We start from the raw sequence: 13,398 nt of genomic DNA, 5'->3' as shown, positions 1-13,398 counted from the left end.
GGATAGATATTTTGTGTGTAGTGAAGCTGAAAAAGAAATGCGCTCTGTTGTAGAAACATGACTGTATTTTAGTAGAATGTTGAGATCTGTATTTTTACACTTCCACCTGACTTGTGTTTTTGTAAATCCAACAGCTGAGACTTTTTCATATGTGCTATCCTCATGACCTCGTATTGGCTTTTGGAAAAGCATTCGTAGTTTTTATGCAAGGAAATTCAGAAGGCTGCCTATTTATTCTGAGTAGTATGCAGCATGGCCACAACTCATTTTGAAATTGTGAAACTATAGGTGACATACAGCTTTCTCTTTGGCAATAACCAGGAGTTCTTATATAGCAGTCTACATCAGTAGGCCTGGTGGTTTCCAGGAGGCCATTATAGTTATTTCCATTTTATATTGTGTGGAAACTGAGGCACAGAGCAATTAGATTGGATTTTTGGCAGCTTATTTAAAGACACATACATGTTTCAAAGCATCAAGGGCTGAGAATTTGATGTAGATGGGTTGGTTTGTGCAATGAGTTGCTAGTCCTGTGTCATGTAGACACAATATGTGAACTCTTGAGTCCCACTCTACTAGAAAATACAGTTTTTAGACTAACCTGATTTTTTCAGTTGGGTGCCAAGTCTTGGTGGCCTTTGAAGTCCTACCTGGTTACAGCCTTTCAACTGTATCCATCAGGAAAAACTATTCATATTTTCAACCTCTTACCTTACTAAAACAATATGAATGTAAGCTAAGAATGAGTGCAAGCATCTGTTGGTTTTTTTAATCTATGTATCTGAGTGTTACAATTCAGTATTGTGCTTCCATTAAGTTATTTCTCTTGAGACTGCAATACAATATGGTCTCTTACAGAGACCCACATCATAACTGAAGTGATAATTGAGATTAGGTTGTTTAGCGATTTATCAGCTCACTGCTGAGATAATTAATAACTAATAATTAAGGAGTCAGGCAAGTTTTTCAGTACTCTTTGGTCTGCAATCTCTACCACGTCTTGCCTACCTAGGAAGGTTCTGATTCCAAAAGGCACTGATAGTTTGGGATCCCAAGGCAAAAGAATTTTCTCTTAGTGCTCTTCCCCACCTTTACAAACAAGTATTTGAAAAAAATCCAGCTAATTTCTGTACAGTTTGGTATTTTTCCTGAGAGGAGTGCCTTGAAGATTAAGTGGTACATTCAGTCCTCTCTTTAGCTATATTCCTTGGTGATTTGTGTTTAGTTTATTTATATAGCTACATATTGTGAAATAGATAAGAACAGTATAGATAAGTCTCTTAATTTATTACTTCTGATTGCTTATTAACATGACAAAATTGAGTGTTTTCTATATTTTTTCCATCTTTAAAATTCAGGGGAAAATAAATTGAAATGGCCTGTTAGTCCATGCAACAAGTCATTGATAAAATGACAGGAATATAATGGATTGGTCAAAGTAAAGTCTGTTCAGATTAAATGACAAACCTCTTGGTATCAAATGGAATGTGTTGGGTGCGGCATTAAGCTGAAAGTTACTTGTAGGATATTATTTCCCCATGCCATAGGAATAGCTTGCTGGTACCTTCTTCTACATGTTGAGTATATCAAATAGCACCTACTCTTGAGAAAGTTATATGTTTTAACAAAGAAGTCAAGTCTATAAAGCAAAGCTAACCTTTGTGTTTGCTGTGTACAAGTGTAGGTGTTACTCTCAGTTTTATGTATTTGCAAATGTGTATGTGTGTATAATAAAGATAATGGTGTTATTAAAAAATGGACTGAAAACTCCTTTTTCATATGTTAAAAGTATTAGTTATGAAAATGCATTGTAAAAGTCTTTTTAAGTTTTTTAAGTCCTCTGTCTTTTGGGAAGGTAGAGGAAGATGAGGAGTGAGGAATGTGGGGAGAGGAAAATTCATGCCCTGCTTGTGCCAACACAGAGAATTGCTGTTCTGGTTCCAGCATTTAGACAGTCATAAATCATAGACTGTATCTTTCATTTCCTGCTGAACATATGTTAAACATCTGAGTAGGATCAAGCAGGCAATAAAAATGAAAGTTAGTAGCCTACAGGCTTTTCTTTCAAAAACAAAGATCATTTATCTGTAACAGACCAACCAATCAGTCTGTAACTCATCTGTGGCAGACTTGGTATGTAGCGCTCTATTCCTTGGTGGAAATGGCCTGCTTAATTTAGCACAGAATTAGTTCATGAGCATAGGATGAATTATTCTTTCGGTGTTGTGATAGAATGCAGGTTCCTTTCTTCTTTCAGACCTCATAACCATGGTCTCCAGCTACTTTCACAGTGCATCCAGGCATTGGACATGCCAATAGTTGGTGTCTGTAGATGTTGTTTTACTAGCAGAACTCACCTTGAAAGTTGTCTGCCAGCTCTAATAGCTGTGCCACTTACATAGAAGCACAATACAGGTGGAAAAAAAAGTGTTATTTACAGTTTTCAGTTATTTATAGCATATAGTACTTGTGGATCTCCACATACAGAACTGAACTAGAGACGTATGTGTGTGTGTCTGTAGGTATATATATATATATATGTGAAAGACATTAAAGGCATACATTGAATTTTACATGTGTAAACGTACATGCTGTTACTGCAGTATAATTCAAGCAAAGGAACATGGTATGTCTTATGGTGATTTTTTTTCCCCAAAATTATTTTTTCATGTAATGGCATATGGATCTAATCAACTATGATTCCATTAGCAAGTCACGCAGTCCAGAAGGAACAAGTTTGTAGAACAGAACAATTGGTGCTGGGGCCCTGGTATGCAAACTATACTCATTTGGGAAGGAGGCAAGAATGGCGGGTGTGTTTACATTGAACTAGATTTAGTCTGGTCACCTAGACTAAATGACCATTGACTGTCAAAGTTTATTCCTGGAGTGCATATTTTGATTTACTTTCATCCAGAAGGATTCCAGATAGTGTGTACTGAGACCACTCAGTCATGCAAACCAAAGCACTGTAAGTGGGGACAATTAATCGACATGCCTCAGGAGCCACAGGTTGCAAGGAAGCTGTTCAGCAGTTTAAATCTAAGAATTTGTGTCAAATAATAAATTCTATGAAGGACCAAATGACTCTGTCGTTGCTTGCTAGTTTCTGTTTGAAGTAGTTATTCTGTTTTTCAGAAAAGCAAAAAAAGAAGAGTTTACCTGAATCTTGTTTTATTTGAGTTAATTTAGAAAGCAGTTAAATTCACAAATGTCTTTCATCTTGCTGCTTGAAACTCTTGTGGAATTTGATTGTGTAAACAATGAGGTGCAACTTGTTGAGAGGAGAACTTATTCAATGCACTGACTGTAATTGCACCTCTGCAATTCACACTGGTCGTGAAGTCTTTGCTAGTCTCAAAAGAGCGGTAGGAGGTTCTACTGCTGGAATGACTTAAAAAAACAGAAAGGTTTTTACTTTTAAGCCATTCTACGTGCACAATTGTAATCCCTAACTTCTCACCTCTGGGGCAGAAACTTTTGTTCTGTGTCAGACTCCAGTTTCTGAATTACTCCACTGTCACAAAGTGGCTTTAAGATTTGTAGGTGCTTTCCCTTAGTTAATTAATTTGTGTGTCTGTCCCAAACACTGGCTTGGCTTTGGGAGTATACAGCAATCAGTTTGACCTGTTCAGCTTCAATGGAATTAAGTGTCTAATAATAATTTTCCAGCTTGTATTTGGGGCTGGGGACTGTGGCATGCAAGAACAAATACCCATGATGTGATTTTGGAGACTGCTGGTCTATTTGCAAATCTTAACAGAGAACAGTGCCGCTGACCATGCCTTCTGCTGTGTCCGTATCTGCTAGTCTCGCTGTTCAAACCTCTGGGTTTGCCATTGTCTCACTCTGTGGTTTTCTATGCCATTGCTTTTCTTGATCCAGTTAGAGGCAGCCATTCACAAATTTTGTGGTGTTTTGAGCTGACTCACCGGGTGTGTTCAAGGTGGTAGGATCTAAAGGGAAGCTCAAGACCTAATCCCTTACGGCACTATTTTCAGTATCTTTTGTTTCTCCAGGCTTCCTTTGAACATTTTTGTGGGAATGATTTTAGCATTAGCATTTTAAAATATTGATTGATTCTGATTCCTGGGAGAACAAAATAAAGGGGATTGTAAAATGGTCAATCACTTCTCCCCGGTTTTTGAGTAACTCATAACATTCTGGTATTTTCATTGGAATTATTCTGGGCTGTTTTCTTGCTAGTTAATATTAGTGTTTGGTTTTCCAGATATGATCTCATTTTTTTTTCTTTTCTTCTATAGGCAAGTAATTTAGTGCAATTTTCCCACAGGTTTAGAAAAAATTACTACATGAAGGATTTTAAATGTCTAGATTTTTTACTCTTATCTGCTAGATCTGAGTACTGCTAGATCTGCTGCCTGAAAATTACAATATTGCAGTGCCAATTCTGTGTTGAAGGTGGCAACATGCTTGTACTGGGAATTTGTCCAACCATTCAGAGTGTTTAAAAATCCATTTAGTTCTAATGTCTTGTGTTCTGGTAAGAGTGGAAGAGATTGGGGGGTGGGGTGGGGGGGTGGATAATTGTTTAAAACAGACAGTACTTCATTCCAGTGAGGCAAGGTATGTCTTAGAAAATGTTGGCAGTATTTTGAAAATTAATAGCCACAAATTCAGTGCTACCAGATAGTGCTTTCATGTGAGGCACATCTGTGGCCACCAGTTCAGAAGAGGCTCTCGCTAAGCACTGCTAGACTTTTTATGTACCAAGACTTTGGTACAAATTCTGGCTATTTAAAACTAGAAGACACAAGTGAACCACCTGCATCAACCATATCCGTCTCAGTATTTCCATTTCATCCAGTTATACTGTACTGAGCCAGATAATCTTCCTTCATTAAAGTGTAATTTGTATTCTAAGGAAGCTTGTTTACATAAAAATGATCCATTCTTTTGAGGAAGACTAAATGAAAGGATCTAATGCTTCTTAGTTTAATAGTTCCCAAAGTACAGTTTAACTTCAAAAGTTTTGCAATATCACAACAATTTGTACAACCTTTATGTAAATTTGACTACAACTTAAAAACCCATTTCTCCCTCTGTTGTCTAATAAAACTCTAATGGCTGTTCTAAAGAAAGTGAAACATTTATATTTAGATACTTTATAATGCCATTTTACAAATCATGACTATTCTTCTGGTAACATTTTTAGTGAGAGATTGACACAGTGGGGGAAGCTTTTGCATCTGCTAGTTCACATTGCTTTGGAGTATGGTTGCCGCTTGAAATTAAAGGTACTCCTTTAATATTCTTCTTTATGATAACCACTGTTTTATCAGTTTGGCTTAATTTTTGTTTTATATCAATGTGAATCACTTACTAATGGGTGGAATGTTCTATTAGAAGAAAATCTATTTTAGTTAGGATGCTTAGCTTGGAGGTGATACAGTATTTTGCTTTCTGCTTACCAAAGAAAGCATATATTACTGGTGCTAAAAATACAAAAGGTTTTTGCTTTGGGAAAAGTATGACTTAGGCAACTTAATAATGAGATTTGGAACTTGTGGCATCCAGTTCCTGATGTGGAATGACAGGAGGCCATCAGTCATGTTTCCTGTAAAAACGCATAACTGATTGAGTCCCCTGTGTGCTGATGAAGTGCTTACTGACTGAATTTCTAAGCATCTAGTTCTCCTATACTGACACTTGAAATGATTCACCCACTAGTGTGTTTGGGACAAAATCATTCCCATTGCACAAATCCAGACTCATAAAAAAACTTTGAAAGAAGGCTGCAGGAATTCACTTATGAAGTAGCATTGTGGTAAGTGACCTAGTCTGCAAATTGTGATTTAATATTCAGTAATGTTTACAACAAAATGATATAGGGCTGACTGAAATATTAGTAAATGAGTGGTTAAGATGAACAGAATCCCATTAGTCTAACCTGCTGTGTTTATGGCAATGAAAAGCTGTATAATTAGTTGAAAGGTATAACATAAAGAAAAAAATATTTTGGATAAATATTGTCAAACTGGTGTAAACCCAAGGATTTCTGGGAGCTTTTTCTTTTGAGTCTGTGTGGTGAATGCTGTTGGAATTTTACTAGGGTACTTGCAATAGGAGTCACTATGAATTTCTGAAGTCTAATACTTAGAGCTGAATAGAAGCAAAAAGATTTGCTTCCTCATTTGGAAATAATACTCCAACCGCAGCCATCTTGGACAGTAATCTGGCCTTAATAAGCTTACTAGATTTTTACTGCACGTTTCACTTTTTTGCAAAGCAGGCATTTTATTATTTGCATATTTTGCAATTCTGTGGTTCCAAATGGAAGACTGTGTCCCGCTTGTTAACAGGAGACAGCCTGACCTGTCCGATCATTTGATGTAGTCTTGTGATAAGTTATGGACTTACTTCCATTTATTTTTTCAAACATGGTCAAAGTTATGACTGTACACCTTTCATCAGTTACAGGCCAAATTTACTGCTTAACATAGGTGCTGCATTTTAATAGTAGCCCGCGGCAGATAATGCAAAATAATGTGGGAGTAGTGCTTCTCCATGGCTGTTATGCTAAAATCCTTAGATTAGAAAATCTAACAGCTGTTGGTAAAATATATTTATTTAATGAGTTATTGCAAGTAGCATTATTTTGGGTTGCTGCTTTGTGGAGTTTGTGGGGTTTTATTCCCCATTGAGTTTTCTTTCCCTTATTCTGTATATGTTAGTTTGGGTTTTTTAACCTTTCTCCCCAAACAACCATCCAGGTTTGTTACTGGAGCCTTTGTTTTTTTGTTCCTTCTCCACCGTATTCCCCTTTGGAGTAGTGAGAGACTCCATCTGTTTTGAGCAGATGGGTGAAGTTAATAGCTTACGTTTGTGTGTCTGTGTCTTCTGCTGTGAGGATAAGCATTTGGTAAAGAGAAATCAGTACAGCAGTGCAGCTTATGCGGAGTGCAACCATTTGAGTGACAATCTACCAGGAATGGACTACGAATGTGCCTGTGGGAAGTGCTACAGGGGTCTGGGTCTTCTGCTCTCCTTTTTGGGAAGGGAGTAGTGTGAAAGAGATGCCAGAAGCAGGGCTCTTTGGAAGGATATTCCTGTTATCTTTGATCACAGGAATCAGTTTTAGCTGGCCTTTATTCAGTTTCTACACAGTTCAGTTTTTAGCCTATCAGTGCAGTAATATCTGCAGAATATCTCTGACAAGTTATCAAACTGTATAATTGATTAGCATGGGTTTAATGTCCAACAGCAAATGTTAGTTAGCTGAAGTGAAAGTTTTCAAATTAATTTCTGTTTTCAGATTTTAATTGGGAAAAAAAAGGGGGGGGGGGGGAATGAGAAGTAAATAGAAGTTGAAAGCTTGGCTTTCAACGAAAATGTCCGAGAGTTACATTTTTTATGTTCTCTGACGTTATTTGCAGGGGAATTTTTTTTTTTTAGTTTCCTCAACAAGATCCTTGTGAAAGCACTTTAGCCCACAAGAGTGGGAATTTTCCTTGCCTTCTCAATGGCTAAGAAAAAAGGAGAAACTGACACATTTCTTCTGAAATCTAATAATTCATTCTGTAAGATGAGTTTTGCTCCAAAGAAGCGTTTATTATGGGGTACACTAGAATATGAACTAGGCTTTTTTTGCTGTTTTGTGGTAGCTGCCTGCATGAATGTTTTTATCACACGATGTACAATAAATGTGAGGAAGCATACCCCTTACTGGAAAGAGATTTAGTTGTTGTGAAGTAAGAGCTTGCACACCGGCAGTTAGTGAAGAGTGCCTAATGAATTTAAATAATTTTCCAAGTTTTTTTTTTTACTTTTAAAACAGAGACAGTTTGACTTGCTGGATTTTTTTTTTTCCTGTTACGGACAATAGAACACAAGCTTCAATTCACAACAAAAAGTTTAAGGAGGACTTTTGATCCAGTTAAAAATACAGGTGTTTTAAAAACATTTTATTTCAGCAGGTAAAATGCACAGATTTAAGTGCTATCTTGTACTTACTGCAGTGACTGTAGGTCTTTTAGATGCACCCAGCACTTACGCAAGTTTTGCAGCCTATTCCACTGTGCTGGAAATAAACTGGAGTAGCTAATACAAACTAGATTAGGCTGCATATTCATAGTGGTCTTCATTCCAATATTTTCCATTATTTTCAGAACAACGTCCAGATGAGGCTCCTTGAAAAAGAAACATCTGTGCTTTTTGGGGGAGTTTTGAGTTGGGCGAGGGTTTGAGATACTGAAAAGGTATAGATGAAAAGGCAATAAATATGTCTGCTTACCTCTATCCTCAAGAACATCAGGTCATTCTTGTTGGATAAGTTATTGGAGGTCTTATAATGCATGGGAAAGAGTAAATGCACTGTAAGAGTTACATTTTAAAGCCTTGATTCATTAATTTGCCACTCTTGGAACATGACTATAACACTTGTAAAGTTTTGAGGGTTTTTTCAACCTGCTTTAGATTGAATTAAGTGATTGGGGTGGTGGGGACACAAGAATTTGTTTTTCAGTCGGTGAAAATTCTAAGTTATTTCTCTGAAGACAGCCAAAACCATTAAAGAAGAGTCACAGCCATCTTCCCAATTTGCTGTTTTTTCAGAGAATAAAGCAAAAGAAAGAGTTTTGAGGGTGAAAGAAGATGGCTGTGCATAGCATAAAGAAGCACTTCATCAAGAAGCACTTGTGCCCTCCTCCCTCCACCCCCCCCAAGCACATTAATTTTGGATTTTACAGGATAGATTAATTTTTGTTTAAGTATAACCCCTGATAATCCAGAAAATTTTGTAAGCAAGCAGGACCTTTTTCTTTATAGATGAACAAACAGGCAAAAAGCATGATTTGTTCAAGGTAATAGAAGGAATCTCGTAGGACTGGATAGAAGACTCTTGAAGGGGTGACGTCTGAAACACTACATGCACATTACTAGGCAACACCCTTCAGTAAAAAGCATTATACTTGACTTTACTTTTGAAAAGATGATAGAAGATCTGAAGAGCCTACTTGATTGTTCCCTGAGATGAGAAAATCAATTCCTTACAGCATCAAAGGAAAAGATATATAGAGTGCTAGAACCTTGATGAAGAATATAGGGCTGAGGATTAAGAAAAAAATATTCTTTGACTGTTCTTGAAAAATATTTTACTGACTTTCAGTTCTGTATGGTTGACTCCTGGTTGCAAGATAAAAACTTCCAAAGTGCGTGACCCACCAGTATTCTACCCTGTCAGTGAGCCAAACTCTTTTTGGTGTAGATCCTTTTCTGGTCCCCTTACTTTAAATAAAGAAGAAAATCCAGTTTTCATAAAAGCCAAGATCAGTTCTGGATATATTTCTACATAAGACAGATTAAGTTCCCAGATTCTTAGGAAGATCAAAACTGAATTTAATTTTAAGGACCTTGATCAATATGCAGATAAAGGCCGTATTTCATATCACAAGCAGGATGAGGTATTGGCTAATAAGGAGAGGATTTCCTTTACAGAAAATGTATGAAGAAAACAGCTTCATGTATTTGCATGCAGAAGCAAATGGAGCGAAGACAGGGTGTTGTAAATTGTTGTTGGATATAGAAAATAGACTTGCTGGATACAGAAAACAGACTTGAGATAAATTCTTTTCTTTCTTCTGGGACAGTCTACAAAAGGAAGAAACATGGTGTTCCTTGTCCATGCTAAAGACAAACCTGTTTCTCTTCTCTATAGTGGAGGAGAGTAGTTCTCCTTATTTGGGAGAATTTCTTAAAGCTTCAATATGTCTGTCTTTCGAATTTATTTCTTGTGTCTGTGTCATGTGCAAAGTGTTCACAATAATTCCATTTTTCTATATTAGATGCTAAAGATTTATTATTTGGCACTTTGCCCTGTCACATAAAAGAATGTGTATCTGAACTCTCAGACAATATTTGAAACTGGTAGCAATTGTTATGAATAATTCCTAGGCAATTTGCATTCCCTAAGAGATTTCCCTTTAGAATCCTTTGACTGTTTGCATTCAAAAGAAAAACAAAATCCCAAATTCACATCTGCAACAGTAATTCCTTCCTTACAACCTCATCTTTAGTTTGTATCTATTCAGCTATAATTTCCCTCAAATAGTAAGTAGAAGCAAATAAAAGATTTTTGGTGAATGTTTTATTTATAAATGTTGAGGGTAAGCTAACATCCACTGAACAGATGAGAAAAAGAAAAAAGGAGCAAATTCGTGCTGTAAGGGGACTTTTCACAGTATATTTATTCAGTCAGCACAGGATCAGACAAGGCTATGAAGATTTCTCAAAGGTGGAATCATTAAGTTTTCATTAATAAGTTGTAAACCAGTGCTCTTCGTTGCTCTTGCTTTTTTCACTAGAGAATATTTTTCACTTCCCATCCAACAATAGCAACTAAATGTATATTTCTATTTTTATGCTTAGATGTTTTTTCTCACAGTGTTAGCCACTGATGAATGTGTAGAATATGGAGTTGGGATTTAAAGTTTGTGAAAACATTGAGATGTATTAGATCTAATGCTGTTCCTATTTTTATTGATGAATCTTTACTGCCATCTAATAGAGAAGATTTTAAGTCTGTATTTTTCTTGAGGTTCATGAATGAAATGAGACACTTTTCTCTCCTATAGTCTGCCAGAGCCTCTTGTGATCTTGCAGGTACTCTGTTAGGAAAACTTTAAGGGCATCTGAGGTCCATTATGAAAGATTGTGGAGGAACTCTGCCAACCTCTTGTTCTTTCTTTCTGTTTTGATGTACCCTTCAACTCAGTGAGTACTAGTTTTGTAATTTGCCAGCACTCTGGAGAGCTCTGGCAACAAACATCGTATTTGTATATAAAGAAGTACTGTATCACAAGGAAATCATACTTTTTTTTCATAGAATCAAAGAATAATTCTCTTGGAAGAGAAGTCATATGGTCATCTGGTCAAGCCTGCTTTGCAAAGCAGGTTCAGCCCCAGGTTGCTCAGAGCTTTGTACAGTTATGTTTTGAAAACTTCCAAGGATAAAAACCTGTACAGCATAAGCTCTCTAGGCAAGCTTATCCAATTTTTCTTACAGTGTTGTGGTTTTGAAATCCATTCTCATTCCTGGAAGCCAAAGACACCAAAGATGTTCTTCTGAGCTACCAAAAAGTCTTTGCAGAGGTGTGAAAATATTGTGTGAAGAGTGTCTAGAAAAGAAAGGAGTCAAGCATGTCACTGAGTCTGTAGCATCATCTCCTACCTTCAGACAGAAAAAAAAAAATGGGAGAAGCTTAAGACAATGGGTGATTGCCTGGAAAAAACTCCACTGTCCAGTGTCAGACTTTTTTCTGGTGTTGGCTCTTCTTGCAAAGAAAGAACAGAGGGACTGATCTGTTTTAAGCTGATTTCTGCACCTTACAGCAGAAAATTGGCATTGTCCGTAATTTGGGCCACTCTTCTTTGTCATGATCCAGTCACTTACTGTTTCATTCTGACCATTATCCATGTCTGGGAGTGAAAAGGGCATGTTGACGGCATTTGTACATTTTCATGGTAATTTACAATTACTTCTGGAACAATTTAATTATTTTGAGACCCCATATCACCCCAAATTCAGATGCTGAATGTGGCTTCTTCTTGCCACTGGAGCTGACAGGCCAGAAGTAACAATGGGAGACTTTCTCCCACCTGGAAATTACATGGAATATTCCTCCGAGTGGCAACAGATCAGATGTCTAGCAGATTTCCTCAGCAGGTGAAATGCATTTGAATAAGCTGGTGAGTTGTGTTTTCTGCCAGTACAGACTGCCGTACAGTCTTCTACTAGAGTAAGGTTAAACTGACCTGTTCCTTCACAGCAAACCAATGCTGTGATGTTTCTTAGAGCTATTGTTCCAGACTTTCAACAAAATGATTTCATTGCATACATTAGACTGCTCATAATTTCAACTGAGAGAAACGGCTTGAACTCTGGACGCTTATAAGTGGACTTTGTTATGTGGGGTAGCCTAGAGGTTCAAGGGGCTGTGCCCTCAATTGATTCGGACTTCTCTGAGGAAGAAGGGCTGTCTGTCATATTTCCAGTGTGAAATTCTTACAGTGAAACAATATATGACTGCCCCAAAGATGGAGCTTTTTCCATCCAGTTTTCCAGTTTTAGTGCTTTCTAGCTGCATAAAGACTGGAAAACTTGGATAACAATAATAGCAATTTGTGATGCTTTTGCTGAATTCTATGCTGTCTTTATTATACACTTTTTCCAATAATTTAAAATTTTCTACTGAGGATCTCTCTCTCAAGACCCTATTTAAAAATACTTTTTTTGGCCCATTAAAGATAACTTTGCAGCAACCATGCTTATGTTGGGTTGTGTAAACATGGGTCTTTGTTTTCATTCCCAAACAACCTGACATTGAACTTGTCCTGATTTCCAAAGCTAAAGGGAAAGTCACTTGCTATCTTTCACAACACTTCTCTTTTGGATATGCCAGCTTTCTGCAGTGGAAAAGGATCAGCGCAACAAAATCTCTGTTTTGAGGATTTCAAAATTTCCTGAAATGATGAGGGAAATTCTCCTTGGTTACTGTGTTGAGAAGTTTATTAATTATTTGTTTCTGTTATCTTCAGACCCTTTGTTTCAAAGGCCATTCAGAGTATTGAATTATCGAATTATCTCCAAATGATTAGAGCACTTAGCATGTACTTCCCAGTGCACAGTTACATGCTTCAGGCAATTGGTATTTTTATTTGAAAATCTGTGAACTGTTGTAGGGGTTTCCTGTCTCTCTGGTTTAGCAAATTATGAATGTGGTGTGGTCTGATTTCTCTATCTTCTCTTGTCTTTGCATGAACAGAAGATGCAAGACTTCCATCCCTGATTTTATTGTTGTCATCTATGCTTCCCCCCTGACAATTTTTCCTTAGAGTGCTTTTTCTAGATGCTTTCTCCACATACTGGCATGTGGCTTTCTTTTGGACATCAAGGAATTACTTTATGCTTGGGGGGTCGTTTTGATCTTAAAAGATGGAGACAAAAGCCCTTGTGTGAACTGGTTATTTGTTTTTTAGGTCCACATGATTTTTCCTGTTACTTACCTAATGCCAGAAGTGATCTTGTCCACAGAAGCCAAAGGGCTATAACTGAGCTTTTTAGCTAGACTGCTTCTAAAGGAAGATACATGGTCCTCAGCCTGGCTTTTTAGGCCAATTAAATCTGAGTGTTTTATTCTAGGTTGTAAACCTCCTCGCTCAAATCCATGCATTTCACAATAACCCTATGTGGTTCTCTGTGTGGAGCTTGGGTCAGTGTAGATTAACCTGAAATAGTAGGTTGAGGCTTATTTCAGCCACTCCTCTGTTAGAGTTCACTATCGCAGATATTTACAGGAGATATTCTAACCTGAATGGAGAATCCTTGACAACGCTGTTGCATGCATCCAGGTGCTTCTTAAAATCTCTCGATGCTGGCCA

General features: G+C 37.2%; 1 protein-coding gene across 1 annotated transcript in view; it reads left to right on the top strand.

Annotated features, from left to right (window-relative positions):
• The window catches only part of LOC143172968 (histone-arginine methyltransferase CARM1-like), a 74,337-nt gene that overhangs the window by 30,076 nt on the left and 30,863 nt on the right, over positions 1-13,398 (top strand).

The sequence above is a fragment of the Aptenodytes patagonicus genome, chromosome Z (assembly GCF_965638725.1).
Source record: "Aptenodytes patagonicus chromosome Z, bAptPat1.pri.cur, whole genome shotgun sequence".
Classification (NCBI taxonomy): domain Eukaryota; kingdom Metazoa; phylum Chordata; class Aves; order Sphenisciformes; family Spheniscidae; genus Aptenodytes; species Aptenodytes patagonicus.
The sequence above is the reverse complement of the archived record's forward strand: the minus strand, read 5'-3'. Positions and strand labels throughout refer to the sequence as shown.